This window comes from Lynx rufus, unplaced genomic scaffold, assembly GCF_022079265.1.
Source record: "Lynx rufus isolate CCGP_SWC_20201006 ecotype Redwood Valley unplaced genomic scaffold, mLynRuf1.p SCAF_6, whole genome shotgun sequence".
In the NCBI taxonomy this organism is placed as follows: domain Eukaryota; kingdom Metazoa; phylum Chordata; class Mammalia; order Carnivora; family Felidae; genus Lynx; species Lynx rufus.
This window is the reverse complement of record NW_025814878.1, coordinates 6,283,678-6,296,873: the sequence shown is the minus strand read 5'-3', so window position 1 is coordinate 6,296,873 and position 13,196 is coordinate 6,283,678. Positions and strand designations below refer to the sequence as shown.

General features: G+C 49.9%; 1 protein-coding gene across 4 annotated transcripts in view; it reads left to right on the top strand.

Annotated features, from left to right (window-relative positions):
- Nucleotides 1-13,196, top strand: part of TIAM2 (TIAM Rac1 associated GEF 2) — a 136,279-nt gene that overhangs the window by 100,039 nt on the left and 23,044 nt on the right. The window contains exon 1 of one of the 4 annotated variants that reach the window (XM_047102742.1): nucleotides 6,342-6,706. The exons of the other annotated variants lie outside the window; for them this stretch is intronic. The gene's annotated coding sequence lies outside the window, so the exon portion shown is untranslated. Of the gene's footprint in view, nucleotides 1-6,341; nucleotides 6,707-13,196 lie in introns of those variants that run through there. 4 annotated transcript variants of the gene reach the window in all.

Genomic DNA, 13,196 nt, shown 5'->3' with positions numbered 1-13,196 from the left:
ATAGATTGGTAGGCGGATGAGCAGACATGCCTTTCTTTCCAGAAGGGATCCTGACTGTAATCTTGTAACACTCTTTACAGCTAAGGATGCGGAAATTTCTTTAGGGTTCTAGGGTTTCCGTGGCATCGTCAACTTTTCCCTTCTCGTTCCTATGTGGCAAGGGTTTTTCAGTGGATATCCGAAGTAGTTTTGTCCTTTTGAAACATGTCAGAAAGCCGGGAAATTCCACATATTTGCTCTGTAAAATCCGCCTGACAAGAGACAGGAATAATTTAAGGATGGTAAATAATTTTATGCTTTGTGAGATTTCCTTGGAGCAAAGCACACTGCTCGTATTGGACTTCACGCTGTAAAAGAAAATCCACAAAACTGAAACCATTTTCTGTGAGGTAAGCGGAGTTTTGACTTTAGTTATTCCTGATTAAATATATTTTTTTCCCCAGCCTTTTAGAAGAATTTTATGTAATCACCTAGTGCAGCTTTGGAAGTGATTATTTTTGCAGTTTGTAGGCGTTGTGTTGATAGAACAGAGAGCATTTGGGAATCTGCAGATACACAGCGTGACGACTGTGTTGTCCTCTTTGCAATTTAATAATGCTCAAGGTCTATTGTGTCCTTTTATTTGTGCAAGGTGGGAAAAAAGGGACATGCACTAATGGTTAGGTTTCACAACGCAGCAGGAACATAATTTGCATTTAATATTTAAGGCCTGCTCACCCACTTAGCTTAACCTTTTGAGTTTTTTGCATGAATTCCTTTTAGGAGCTTGCCTATCTGAGAGGCTAACGGAAAAGGTTATTGGACAACACATGATTTGTTTTCTAGCACTCTCAAGTTGTACATCTTTCTTACTTTCCTTTGAGTCTCTTGCATTATTTCAAGAGATGTTTTAGTTAAAAAGTGAAATTAAAGTATAATTTATTTACAAGTTGTGGTCTTTCTACATGGTGGCTATTCAGTGGATTAGGATGACCATCACCTTTTTTAAAGAACTAAACGTACCTCTTTCTAAATGCACGTTACCTGACATAATCCCCATGTGAACGAACAGAACGACAGCATCTGCCAAGCAAGCCCATCGTGCCCGAAAATGACTTGGGGTCTGATGGTCTCCAGTGGGGAGGCGATCATCTTGCACAGAGAATAAATCCAGGCAGGCAGTGGTGCCAGACCCGATGGTTGCAAACCTGACTCTACATTCCGGTCCACCAGGCCATACCACTGCATGACCCAGGGCAAGGGACCCAACCGTTCTCTGCCTCTGTGTCCTCACTTGTGGGCAAAAATAACAATGCCACCAGCCCTGTGTTGTTGAGTGGATTCTGCACCATCACGGGCACACGTGTGAGAGATTGTTAGGCTAAGGGGTCCTTCCTGCCGTGTCTCAGGCACGTACGGGGTTCGGAATGCTCTCTCATTCTGTGAGCCTAACACGCCACTTGCCCATCTCAGCTGCTACCCGGACTTCCCGAAGCGAGTGTCGGGTGGTCAAATCCCGTTGAGCTGTGCTAGGAGATAGAAAAGAATTAGAAACGAAGGGCTTGGCAGCTGGGTCCTCTTAGCTGTCTGTCACTTGCACAAAGACGAAGCCCGCCCACCTCTGAGCTGGTGTTTCTTACTCAGAGTGCTAGGCTTCAAATGATTAAACAAAATAGTATATGTTAGGTCTGCCTTTCTCTTCAGCGGGAGTGGGCCGTGAATACCACGAGGCTAAGTGAAGCCTGAGGCATGGCCCGTCCAGGAGGTCTTACACACTTGGGCCTTTTGGAGGAGGGGTGTCTCTTCAGGGCATAGAGAGGTGCCAAGGGTACAGGCTAAAAAGGGTCAAGTTGAGCTGAGTTTTCTGCCCAGCTCTCAAACACACTGTTCTGCGTTTCTGACACCATACATCCATTTGGTGGGGACTTGGTGGCAACTTGGTGGATTTGTTGGAAGCAACTATGCTTAGTTTTCTTGGGAGTCTAAAAGGCCATTTGATCTCTCTAGCACCCATTGGCTTTTTTTTGTTGACTATCTTTCTAGCTCCAGGGTATTAGCACCCTGCTCTTGGTCTGTTCTGATCATTAGGGCTGATACGTCATGAAGATGCCAACTCTTTCCCTGGGTGTGGCGGGAAGGGACATCCCTGCCACATGAAACACACAAGAGCCCTGTTGTCTTTGTTGCCAGGGATCACTTATGTGCCCTATTCAGCCGTTAGAGACGTCACCCTCAGTGTTGGATGCGAGAGAGAGAGAGGGGCAAGAGGGAGAGAGGGAGAGAGGGAGAGGAAGAAAGAAGGAAAATCCAGTCCCAGCTCAGGGTGCAGGGAGGCTGACAGTGGGAGGCCGGCAGCCGGAAGTGGGGTGGCATCGAGAACCAGAAGTGAACTCTCTGACCCAGTGGCTTCATGGCAGGCAGTTGGGGCCGGGAGAGCTCGTCCAGGGGGTCACAGGACAAACAGTGGGGTCAACAAGTAGGCAGTGGGGAGAAATCTTGCTGGTGTTGACTTCTCTCCACTCTCAGCCACAAGCTGCCACACTGCCATCATGGCCGGGGGAGGCGGTGGGTGGGTCCTAAAGGGGTTTGTGCTGGGCCAGTGTGTCGCTGGGCACCAGCCAGCAAACTGGGAAGTGGGAAGGTGGCAGTTGCCATTGGCAGAGCTGTGGGCTCACTGGAGCCAACAACATGGTGGCGTCCAATGAGCACTCGGCTGTCTGGGCCTTTGCCGGGGAGACTCTGGAAGCTCAGGGGCCAAGGCTGCCTGTCGGGTGAGGCTTGGCCGGGGTGTGGGGGCCACAGGGAGCCATACTGGCGTGCCCTGTGTTGGCCTAGAGTACGTTCAGGCAGCAGGCCGTGTGGAACCCAGGAAGCTGGTCTGGAAGCCAGGCTGTAGGATGTTAGCTCTCTCTGGGGGTTGGCCTGGGGCTGGCCACGCCCCTCTTGCTCTTCTGTCCCAGCATCTGTGCTGTGGGCACAACGGCACCTGACTCCAGTGAGGCTGTTTAGTCCCTGTCTTCCCCTTCCCTTCTCGTTAATGTGACTGGTTTCACTTCCAGACTCTTCCTTCCTTCCTCTTCCTGTTTACCACCTCCCACCCCCAGCCCTTTCCTTCCTGCCTCTCTCTGGCCCCTGCTTCCTCATTCTCCTCCAGACTTCACCTTTCGTCCCGGTCTTATGGGAGCGAGAAAGCGTTGTCCCGGGGAGTCACCCTGGGAGTCGCACAGGGAGGGAGGAAGAAGGAGGAAGTTGCTAGGAGGCCGTGCCCACGCCGCAGTGAGAATCAGCCCGCGGGCGGGTGGGCTGGTCGGGTAGAAGTGGCTCTGGAACGAACTGGCGGCGGAAGCAGCCCCAGTGCTGAAGCGATAATTACACCCCTTCCTCGCGCTGCCGGGTCCGTGACTCAGGAAGGTGCCTCGAGACTCCCCAGAGCCGCAGGCCCCCTCGTGGGCTTGCGTGCTCCAGACATGACCCTGGCTCGCCACGCTGGTTTCTGGTGCAGACCTCTCCCTGCCCTTCCTCTCCTTAAACAGCGGGGGCTGGGAGTTTGCCCCCATCCTCTCCGAGAGGAGACCGTAAGGGGGGGTGTTCGACCTTCCCGAGGCAAGCAAAGGCCCGTGTCCAAAGAGTAGCCAGCCTGCTCCCTGTATCTTGGGTGGCGGAAAGGGACCCGCAGCCGTGCTCCTGGGGACCTCCCCTTGGGCCTGGCCTGCCAGGACTGCGGTGGGTGGCAGGTTCCCCGTGGCCCATGGTGGTGGCAGAGCGGGTCATACGCTCTCGGACATGGTCACGGAGGACCGGCTGTCCCGTTCCTTTGCCTTCATCCTCTGCCTCCATGGTGTTCAGCCGTCCGTTTCTCCATCTTTTCTTTCTAGGCTTCCTGGATTGGAGACAGAATAATTTCAGAATAATCTCCCCCCTTTCTAAGTTTGTTTATTTGTTTTGAGAGAGAGAGTGAGCAAGCACGCAGGGTAGGGGCAGAGAGGGAGAGAGGGAGAGAGAATCCCCAGCAGGCTCCACATTGTCAGCACAGACCCTGATGCAGGGCTCAAACTCACGAACTGTGAGATCATGACCTGGGCCAAAATCAGGAATCAGACGCTTGACTCCTGAGCCACCCAGGCGCCCTTTATCCCCCATTTTGGAGGAGAAGAAAGCAGGGAGTCCGAGCAGAGAGTCTCAGGCCAGACCCTACTTTCAGTCAATGCCGTTTGCAGACTCCTGCATGTTCTCAGGGGAGGCCCTCTGGACTAGGCTGGTCTCAGAAGAAGAGCACGTGGGATTGGCCCCAGGTCTCACGTGGCAGTCCTTCTTCCTTGGAGAGGTCATCAGACTTCTTACATCTGTGCACTGGCGGGTAGGTCTCCCGGCTGTGGAGACCCATCCTGGCTCTGTCTGTCTTTCTGCCTCAGCACCTGATCTGAAGCAGTCTTTTGCTTGATACAGCCTTTTCTCCTCATCAACACAGAGAGATGCTTAAAAGAAAACTAGATTCTGGAAGAACCCAGTTAGAATTAACACTGGTTAATTATATTGTCCTTTTCGCAGTTACTCAAGTTAAAACCTGTAAGATGTCTGGAGGTTTAAAGTAACGGAAAGTAACGTTGAGGATGGTTAGGGGCTTTATTCCCACGTCCACTCTACGTTTTTCCTCTCTTAACCTGGTTGAGAAAAATTACTTGGGGCGGATCATTGAGCAGCTGACAAAAGTGATGGACCCTCAGGAAATCGCTCATGTCCTTGAGAAGCCACCCGTGTGCACTTCTGGGGAGTTCGCTTGTCTTACGACTCTCGTCCACAGATTTCCCCCCTTAGGACTCTGTGGGCTCTAGGTTCATGATTCTGACTTTGGTGAGCCTCTGAGTAATCTAGCTTCTGTCTTGACTCAACATCATTAACATTACAGACTTAATTATCAGGTAGTTACAGAATGAAAAGCACTGTGTTTCTTTAGTCAAGTGGCATTTTGAACTCTGTCTTTATCTTCAGGTCTGGTTGGTGAGGTAGGCTTGGCAATATTAATGCCTCGTTATCTCTGTGCTGAGAGACCTTGAGGAACATTACATAATAACAGCCCCACCCCAGGTGCAAAATCTGTGAGGCTGAGACCAAGGAGGGTATTGAATGTGGTGGTTAGACATCCCTACAGTGGTGAATACCAATCGCAACATTATGTGCTGGTGTTCTAACATTTCAGGAGTTCGTTTTTTTGTAATTAGTGAAAAAATGTGATTTTTTTTGTGTGTGGGGGGAGGCATAAATTTAGATCTTGACCCCCAACCCAACATTTTGTGGAACTCGTTTTAGTAAAAAATCAACAGCTGTTTGTGAGAACAGAGGGGTGGTCACATGCCTAGTTCAGGGCATGCTCAGACAGCAGAGGATCCCGTGGTTTCCCCAAGGGCACCGAAGGAACTTCACCTTGACCCCATCACGTCAGCCAGCCTGCGAAGGCATGCTGCTCACCGCTTTCCTTGTCTTTGGAAGGAATAAGAGCCACAGTTACCTAATTTTGGCTGCCCATTCTTGGGGCACCACGAGGCTCACCTGTCTTACCTTCAGTATTTACCAAGAATGGGGGGTGGCATAACGTCACCTACTTGTTTAATCATTTGTTGGGATCTCCTCCAGAAGGGCATTCCCACATGTCAGTCATTGGTGAGAGGCCTGAGACGTCCTCTTATGCCTTCGTTACGCGTCTTGTGTGTGAGACGCTGTAGTCCGGTGAGGACCTCGCTTGTGCTGCACGAACGCAAATGTGTCTGAGTCTCTGTGCTTTCTTTTCGCGCCTTTGTTACTCACAGCAGATTCTCACCTTTTGATAATGTCCCAGCCCCACACGGTAGCTGCTTTTGCTTGTTGGAAAAGTTCTGAGAAGTTGTGAGTCATTTTGCAATTTCCTCTGTAGTGTCAGCTCAGAGATGGTTTAGTCCCACTTGTGGTAGGGGCGAGGCGCTGAGGTGGGGGGGAGAGGTTTTGGGGGACCCTGCTGGGAACACCTCACCCCCTCAAATACCGGCCTCTAACTGCCCAGAGGAAAGCTTGGATTATTCATTTCGCAGATCAGTCTCCTGCTATTCTTGATAATAACACGAAGGACCAGGCAACAAAAAATACATTCGTCACTAATGTGGGAGACAGGAGAAAACCGAAGGCGTGGTTTTCAAGGTGCCCCCGACCTGTCTTTTGTCCTCTCCATTCTTCTGTTTGTTGTCACGCCTCCTTCTCCCTTTTTTGTTTATTCAGCCTCCGATGAATGCATCCCTCCTCCTCCATGACTCACCTTCCTTCATACTGATTTTTTTTTTTTTTTTTTTTTTTTTTTTTTGCTGCCATCTAAGTTCTCTTGTGTTTTCAGAACACAGATGTCAGATGAGGAAGCTCTTAGATGTGCAGTAGCTTAGAAGGTCCTGGCCTGGCATTTGCAGTGGCTGGGGTTCCAGCGCCAACCGCTCGGAAACCACAAGCGTGGTGTCACTCGAGTCCTGCCGCCTTGCTACCTCGAGTTGGGTTTGGGATTTTCTAGAATCCAGTACCTTCACGGTTCATTCCGCTCTGACACAAGGGATGGTCCGATGAGAAGACTGGCATCGGCCTGCTGTTCCAGGCACCAGGGTGGGACAGGCTGTCCGCGCTCACCTCTGAGTTGCCTGGCGAGATCTTGAACACATGATTTTATGGATTAGTTTCCAAAATGGAGAGATGATTATCAAACCAGTAATCTCAGGTGAGATTTAAAATCAATTTTCTATGTCTGAGGCTTTAAAAAAAAAAAAAGGTTTCAGTTTATATTCTGTCACGGTCACGTTATCTCTGGCATCTTCTGGTTTTGCTTGGGCTCCCGCCTGTCTGTGTACGTTTCCTTAGGCCATCAGCTTGGCGTCTCGCCCAGGGGGACAGGGCTCTGGTTACTTAGGATTGATTGACTTGCGTTTTCTAGAAGTTTGATCAAATTGCAGAACTGTCAGGGCACCTGGTGGCTCAGTTGGTTGGGCTCAGGTCACGATCTTGCAGTTTGTGGGTTCAAGCCCCGTGTCCGGGTCTGTGCTGACAGCTCGGAGCCTGGAGCCTGCTTCGGATTCTGTGTCTCCCTCTCTCTGTCCCTCCCCTGCTCACACTCTGGCTTGCACACATTCCCTTCCTCCCTCCCCCCCGCCTCAGAGATAGACATTAAAAATATTAAAATTTGCCAAACTCTTTATCAAAAATAATTGTTCTAGTTTGAATTTTATTACCTCATTTCTATTATTTATTCGGTGTTCGATTTTAGAGATTGGTTGATGGTAAGGTCTCAGATAAATGTGTGTGAGGCAGACAGTGTTCCATATGAGATGATTCATTTGAGGCCCTGTCAATAAGATACAATCCAGAGTAATGTGACAGACTTGATTATAAGACTGCTTATTACATCTAGCAAAAAAAAGGGGGGGGGGTGGCAAGTGGGTTGTGTCTGTGCTCAGGGCACGTAGCATTTGGCAATATCCATGCCTGAGAAAGGTGATCAGCGTATTAACAGGTAATTTACCTTTTATATTTTTACGATTTTTCTTCCAAAAGCTACACTTGTTTTAGAAACCAGATTCCAAGTATTATTTTCAGCCAAGTATTAGAACTGAAAATCCAGGCCTTCGTAAGCACAAAAGGGATTTATGTGGTGGGTTTCAGGTAAGTCATGATGCCTGGACCCTCCCTCCCTACCCCCCACACCATTCTTCATAAGTGACTAAGGGTCATCCTTGACCCATGCAACCTGCTGAAATAGCAGTCGGTAGAGGTCAGTGTCGCTGTTAAAGGGTCACAAAGGCACCAGCCGCTGGAGCGCGTGACAAGAGCTGGCTGCTTTCCTCCTGAAGCTATGGTGGGGGTCGTGCGATGCCACTCAGTCCAGGCAGCTGCCTGGTTTGCTGTGCAGTAAGAGATCGTAGTTGGTGAAGTTTTAGTGCACCAGAAAGCTTTTTAAGAATTCACAGTTTGTCTGTATCAAATTCTCGCAGGCAGTAGCCCCCTTCGTTCTGCCAAGCCAGCGCACATACTCCCTTCTGCCTGTCCCAGAAAGAGAGAATGTTCCAGGGCAGCAGCAAGCACGCTGGCTGTTTGGTGCGCCCTTCACTCAGTGGCTGAGTGTTCTTGCTGTCGCCTGTCGTGGACTCTGTCCCCACGGCCAAGGCTATCCCAGACAGCATATTTGCAGTTTACATGTGGAGAGCGGGGTATCTCAGAGATGAGATTCACGAGAAGGATTTCATCTGTTGCTGTGCCAAGGTGGGATAGAAAGTCGATGTTCGTGTCCTCATTTGCTATTGCTGGGCCAGGCGGGAAGTGGAGCGGCCCTGGGACCCGAGTGCTTCGGCCTCCCTCACTTGCTGGTGGGTGGGCTTTCGGGAAGTTGCCTCCCCCCCGAATCCCTATATCCTCATTTGTTAAAAAGAACAAGACTATATCTTCCGTGATAGTTTCGAGGAGGCGAAATTAACGAGGAGCCATGCGTGAGAGAGAGTTTTGTAAATTGCAAGGGGTGCTAAGTAAAAGAGCGTTAGGGGGACTACTTACCGTCGTCTCTGTTCGTCTGTGTTGCCGTGAAGCCCCCTGCAACCCCTCCCCCCACCGCCCCACACCCTTGTGGACACGGGACTCTGAAAGTAGGCAGACCCGAGGCTAATGGTCCAAAAGAAGATAGAGCAAGCCAACCAGATGATACAACTTGGGGATGCAACCCGAAGGCGGTCCGGAAGCTAAGGTGCTCAAGGAATGTGCCGGAGTGGGTGCAACCACGTTACAGTTTTCTGAGCCCCTTAGAACCGCTCGCACAGCTGAGGGCCTGGTCGGCAGCTAGGAACCAGGTGCTACCCTACTTCTTCTTCTAGGTTAGGCAACCAGGAACCCACGTAGATGACAACCGGAAAGAAAATAACTTTTTTAGGGAACCCCAGAAGAGGGGAGAGGCCTCAGCTGGGGGACAGTCTGGTCTTAGGTTGCTGGGCAAGAACTGTCCCCGGCAAAGCCAGACACCAGCCTAAACCGTCAACCCCGAATGTGTGCGATGTCCCTCTCTCAGGATTCAGCTGCATTGTCCTCTTTCATTTATCATGTAGACTTGACTTGCCTGGAAAATTGGCAGCTGACGAATTTATCAAAGCTTTAGTTGGTCAAGACTGTGATTACAATTGGCGTTTATACTGATGCATTTTTTTTTTCCTTCAAATCCAGTGATAGAGAAAAAAAATCTCTACTCGGGAAATCCTCAGAATCTGTAACACTTAAAGACCTTTCCTGCAAAAACTGCTTCAATAATATATTATCAGTTGCCAAGAATAAAGTCAGAGACCTAGCTCTCGAATGGAAATGTTGTGTTTGGGAAAACAGGCAGGAAACACAGAAACCGACTAGAATGTTCGGTGAAGACCTTAACCGCTGAAGGAAGAGTTAGGGTAAATACACAAGTTTAAACTAATTTATGTGATTGCCAGAATGAAAGTAGGCTGTGACAGAATACTGAAGGAAGAGACTAGAAGTGGAACTGAGCCAGAAATCAGTACTTCTGGGTGGGAATGTGGGTGAGGGCAGTATTGGTAGGAAACAAGTCCTCGTTAAGTATGTATTTTCCAAAAAAAAAAAAAAAAAAAAATTGCTGAAAGGCCTTGGTTTAGAGACTTCTTTAACCAGATAAACATATTTAGAAATAATGGTAAGTGATACAGTCACAGAAAGAATTTAAATTCAGGTCCAAATGCCCCAAGTCACAGGAAAGGCAAACAGGAAAACCTCTCAGCCATCGAAAAGCAACACAAAATGAAGCAAAAACCAGTAAGAGAATTTGAGTCCTTTCTCAGAGCCCTGCACCTGAGCCAGGCGACCATGCAGGTGTTTTGTTGTGTTTTGGAACACAGTTGAAAGCATAGGACGTAAGAGGGTTTATGTTGCATGTGAATTAAGATGCCACGTAGTCTGTTCAAAAAGAACATCGAAGTCATTTTTTAAATTTATACTTGACTCACTAAAATTTTTCAGAATAGTTTTATAAGGTATGTTGAGTTTCAATTAAGGCCGATTTCAGAAGAATCTTTTGATCTGGGTGCATCTCTCTATATCAGGCGTTGGCAAACTGTCCCGGTGAAGGGTCAGATAGTAAATACTTGAGGCATTTCAGGGTAGAAGCAGCCATAGATGATGGACAGGTGAATGAACGTGGCTGAGTGCTAATAAAACTTGATCTACAGCAGTGGGTGGAGGGCTAGGTTGGCCCAATGGCCTTAGTTTGCTGACCTTTGTTCTGATGATCCATCCACCCTTCCTTCACCTGTCTGTTTGGAATGGGGTCATTGAAGTCTCTTTTATTTTTTAAATAAAATAAAAAAAATTAAATTTTAATTAAATTTAATTAAAACTTTTTAACTAAGAAAATTTTTTTAACGTTTATTTTTGAGAGAGAGACAGAGACAGAATGTGAGGAGGCATGGGGTAGAGAGAGAGAGAGAGAGAGACACACAGAATCTGAAGCAGGCTCCAGGCTCTGAGCTGTCAGCACAGAGCCCGACGTGGGGCTTGAACTCAATGAACCGCGAGATCATGACATGAGCCGAAGTCAGACACCCAACTGACTGAGCCACCCAGGCGTCCCCACCGGCTCCGTATTTTTGCATTCAGAAGTCAAGAAGTCCTGGCCCACATGCATCTGTCTTGATGAGCAGGTTTAACCGTACATCGGACATAAGCCATAGCTTGCTTTCTGGGTGAAAAATGGGAAAGCGAAAACGCAGTGCCCGGCACAGGATATATTAGATCGGATGAGCCGTTCTGTGTAAACTGCTTATGGGTGATATTGACACGCCCTGGAGTTTATGTGAAGCGGGTGCCCGGTGGTGTAGGGGTGCTGCCCTAGCCCTTGAGACGTCCTTGGCAGAGACCGCACATCGTACTCGTTCCTGAATTCTGACCAAGCTCCCGTTAAATGAGGAAACGGAGCAGAAGGCAGCAGTGTCTCTGGGGCAGGGCTCTGTCCCCTGGAAGCCACTGCCTGGGAGCCCCAGTCTCTCTGCGGGCTCTGCCCTCACGAGTGCCGCCCGTCCTGGGATGTTTGCGCAAACTTGGCTTCTCCTCCACCAGCTGTGGAAGCTGCAGGCCCTGCCGGGCCGTCTGTGTGGCCCTGTTTGGTTTCCCGGAGCCCTTCCGTAGGTGGGAAATGCTGTGTGTCCCCTGCCTCCCTCTTTCCGCCTCCGTGATCCTCACGCCTCTCTCTGCCCTTCCCCCGACTCCTCCTCCTCCTCCTCCTCCTCCTCCTCCTCGGGAAGGTCCAGGTTTTCATGTTGGGGGGTCAGGGCTGCACCCTCAGCACCTAGAGCAGAGCGTGTCTGGCGGAGGCTCCACAAGACAGCGCTGCCGTCGTGAAGTGTGGTTTTTGTGGCCGGCCCTTCAGGGGATTCAGAGGACGTGTATTCTTCTGTACTCCTGACAATAGCAAAACTTGGCCAGTTCAACTCCCTGTGCAGATGTTCGCTTTTGTTGAGCCCTGGCCTTTATCGATCCCTCGTACTGTGCTAAGTATTTTTACGCTTTACCTCATTGACTGGTCACCAGGACCTATGACACGTGATCCCTGCTTTCCAGGTGAGTACCTGAGTCCAGAGGGGGGATCAGTCACGGCCACACAGCTGGGAGCCGCCCTGGCCGGGGTTGCATCTCCAGAGCCTGTGTGCTTAAGCCTCCAGTCTTGGGCAGAGTAACTGTTCTGGAAATCTTGGTCCAGCGTGTGCTCTGAGGCCCTTGGCCTGCGCTTTGCCCGTACAGCGGGGTGATGCAAAGGGGCACGGGGGTGATGGGCTGCCCCGCGGGGGTGCACGCTCCCCAGTCTTCAGTGCCACCATGACCGCTACCTTGCCATCCCCCGTAAGGTGGCAGGGATTGCCTGCCCCTGAGGTCCAGCCCCCTGCCTGGCCGTGACCGTCTGGCCACGCTGTACTGGCCTGCAGTTGCTGGTGCGCTCCGTGCTCCCTCTGGCCCCAAACTTGGTGTAGTTCAGAGAACTTGTTTGTCCGTGAGCGCGTGGGGTCAGGGTTCACTCCGACCCGGGCAGGTCTCTGTTCTGTCTCTGCAGGACCTACTCTTTGGGCACCAGTCATCGCGCATTGCTCGCTCAGAGGGCGCCCAGCCAGCCTTGGGGCACTGCGAGCGGAGTGATTGTGTCGTCTGTTCATCACCGTGTCCATAGAAACAGAACCCTCCGAGCCTTTGCAACCGCAGATCAGTTTTTTAAAGTGACAGGAAAGGAGTCCATTCATTAAAAATACTTAAAAAATTAAACCACTGTAAAAGGGAAAATTGAAATGAGCCAAAGGATAAAAATATCTTGGTTAACACTGCATTTGTGATATATATCATTCCATTTTTAGAAAATCTATGCACGTATGTTCGTAGTAATCTCCATGAGGAGCTACTTTCCAAAATGCAGGCCTGCTTTCTGCCCTTTGCACTAAATCGTGGCCACCTGCAGTCAGCAGGCACTCGTCTGTCCCGTCACTGGTGATCGTCGTGTGCTACCTCGGTGTATTTCTGTGTCCTCGTTTATTAGGTTCATCTTTACCTTTCCGTGTAAGGTAAGGGCTCTCCTGTGACATAAGCTCACGTTGAATTTTACAGTTTACGTTCCTTCTGCCTTTGGAAAGAGAACACTGTGGTCTAGAAAACAGAGTGTGAGTGATTCCTCATCCTTTTTGTACCATTTTGATAAATCTAAAAACCTCAGGCTGTTTTTTTCTAGAGGTTTTTTTTTTTTTTTTTTTTTTTAACATCTGAGAGAAAGTGTGAGTGAGAGCACATGCGCATGAGTGACGGAGGAGCAGAGAGAGAGGGAGACACAGAACCTGAAGCAGGCCCCAGGCTCTGAGCTGTCTGCACAGAGCCTGTCACGGGACTCGAACTCACGACCCGTGAGGTCATGACCTGAGCCGAAGTCAGAAGTCGGATGCTTAACGGACTGAGCCACCCAGGTGCCCCTAGAGTTTTCTGTTTAAGGATTGTATCACTAAGAAGAGAGGCCCCCCCATATGGGAATTTGATCACCTTGAATGCATCTTAGCTCCCACCCCGTAGTCTGACCTGGCCGTGAGGGGGCGCTGGAGGGTGTCTGCGGCTGCTCCTGCGGGCCTTGGGCTCACCCTTGCTCCCTGTGGGGTGAAGCCCGTCTCAGCCAGTTCGCCTTCCGGGGAAGCCATTTATCCCTT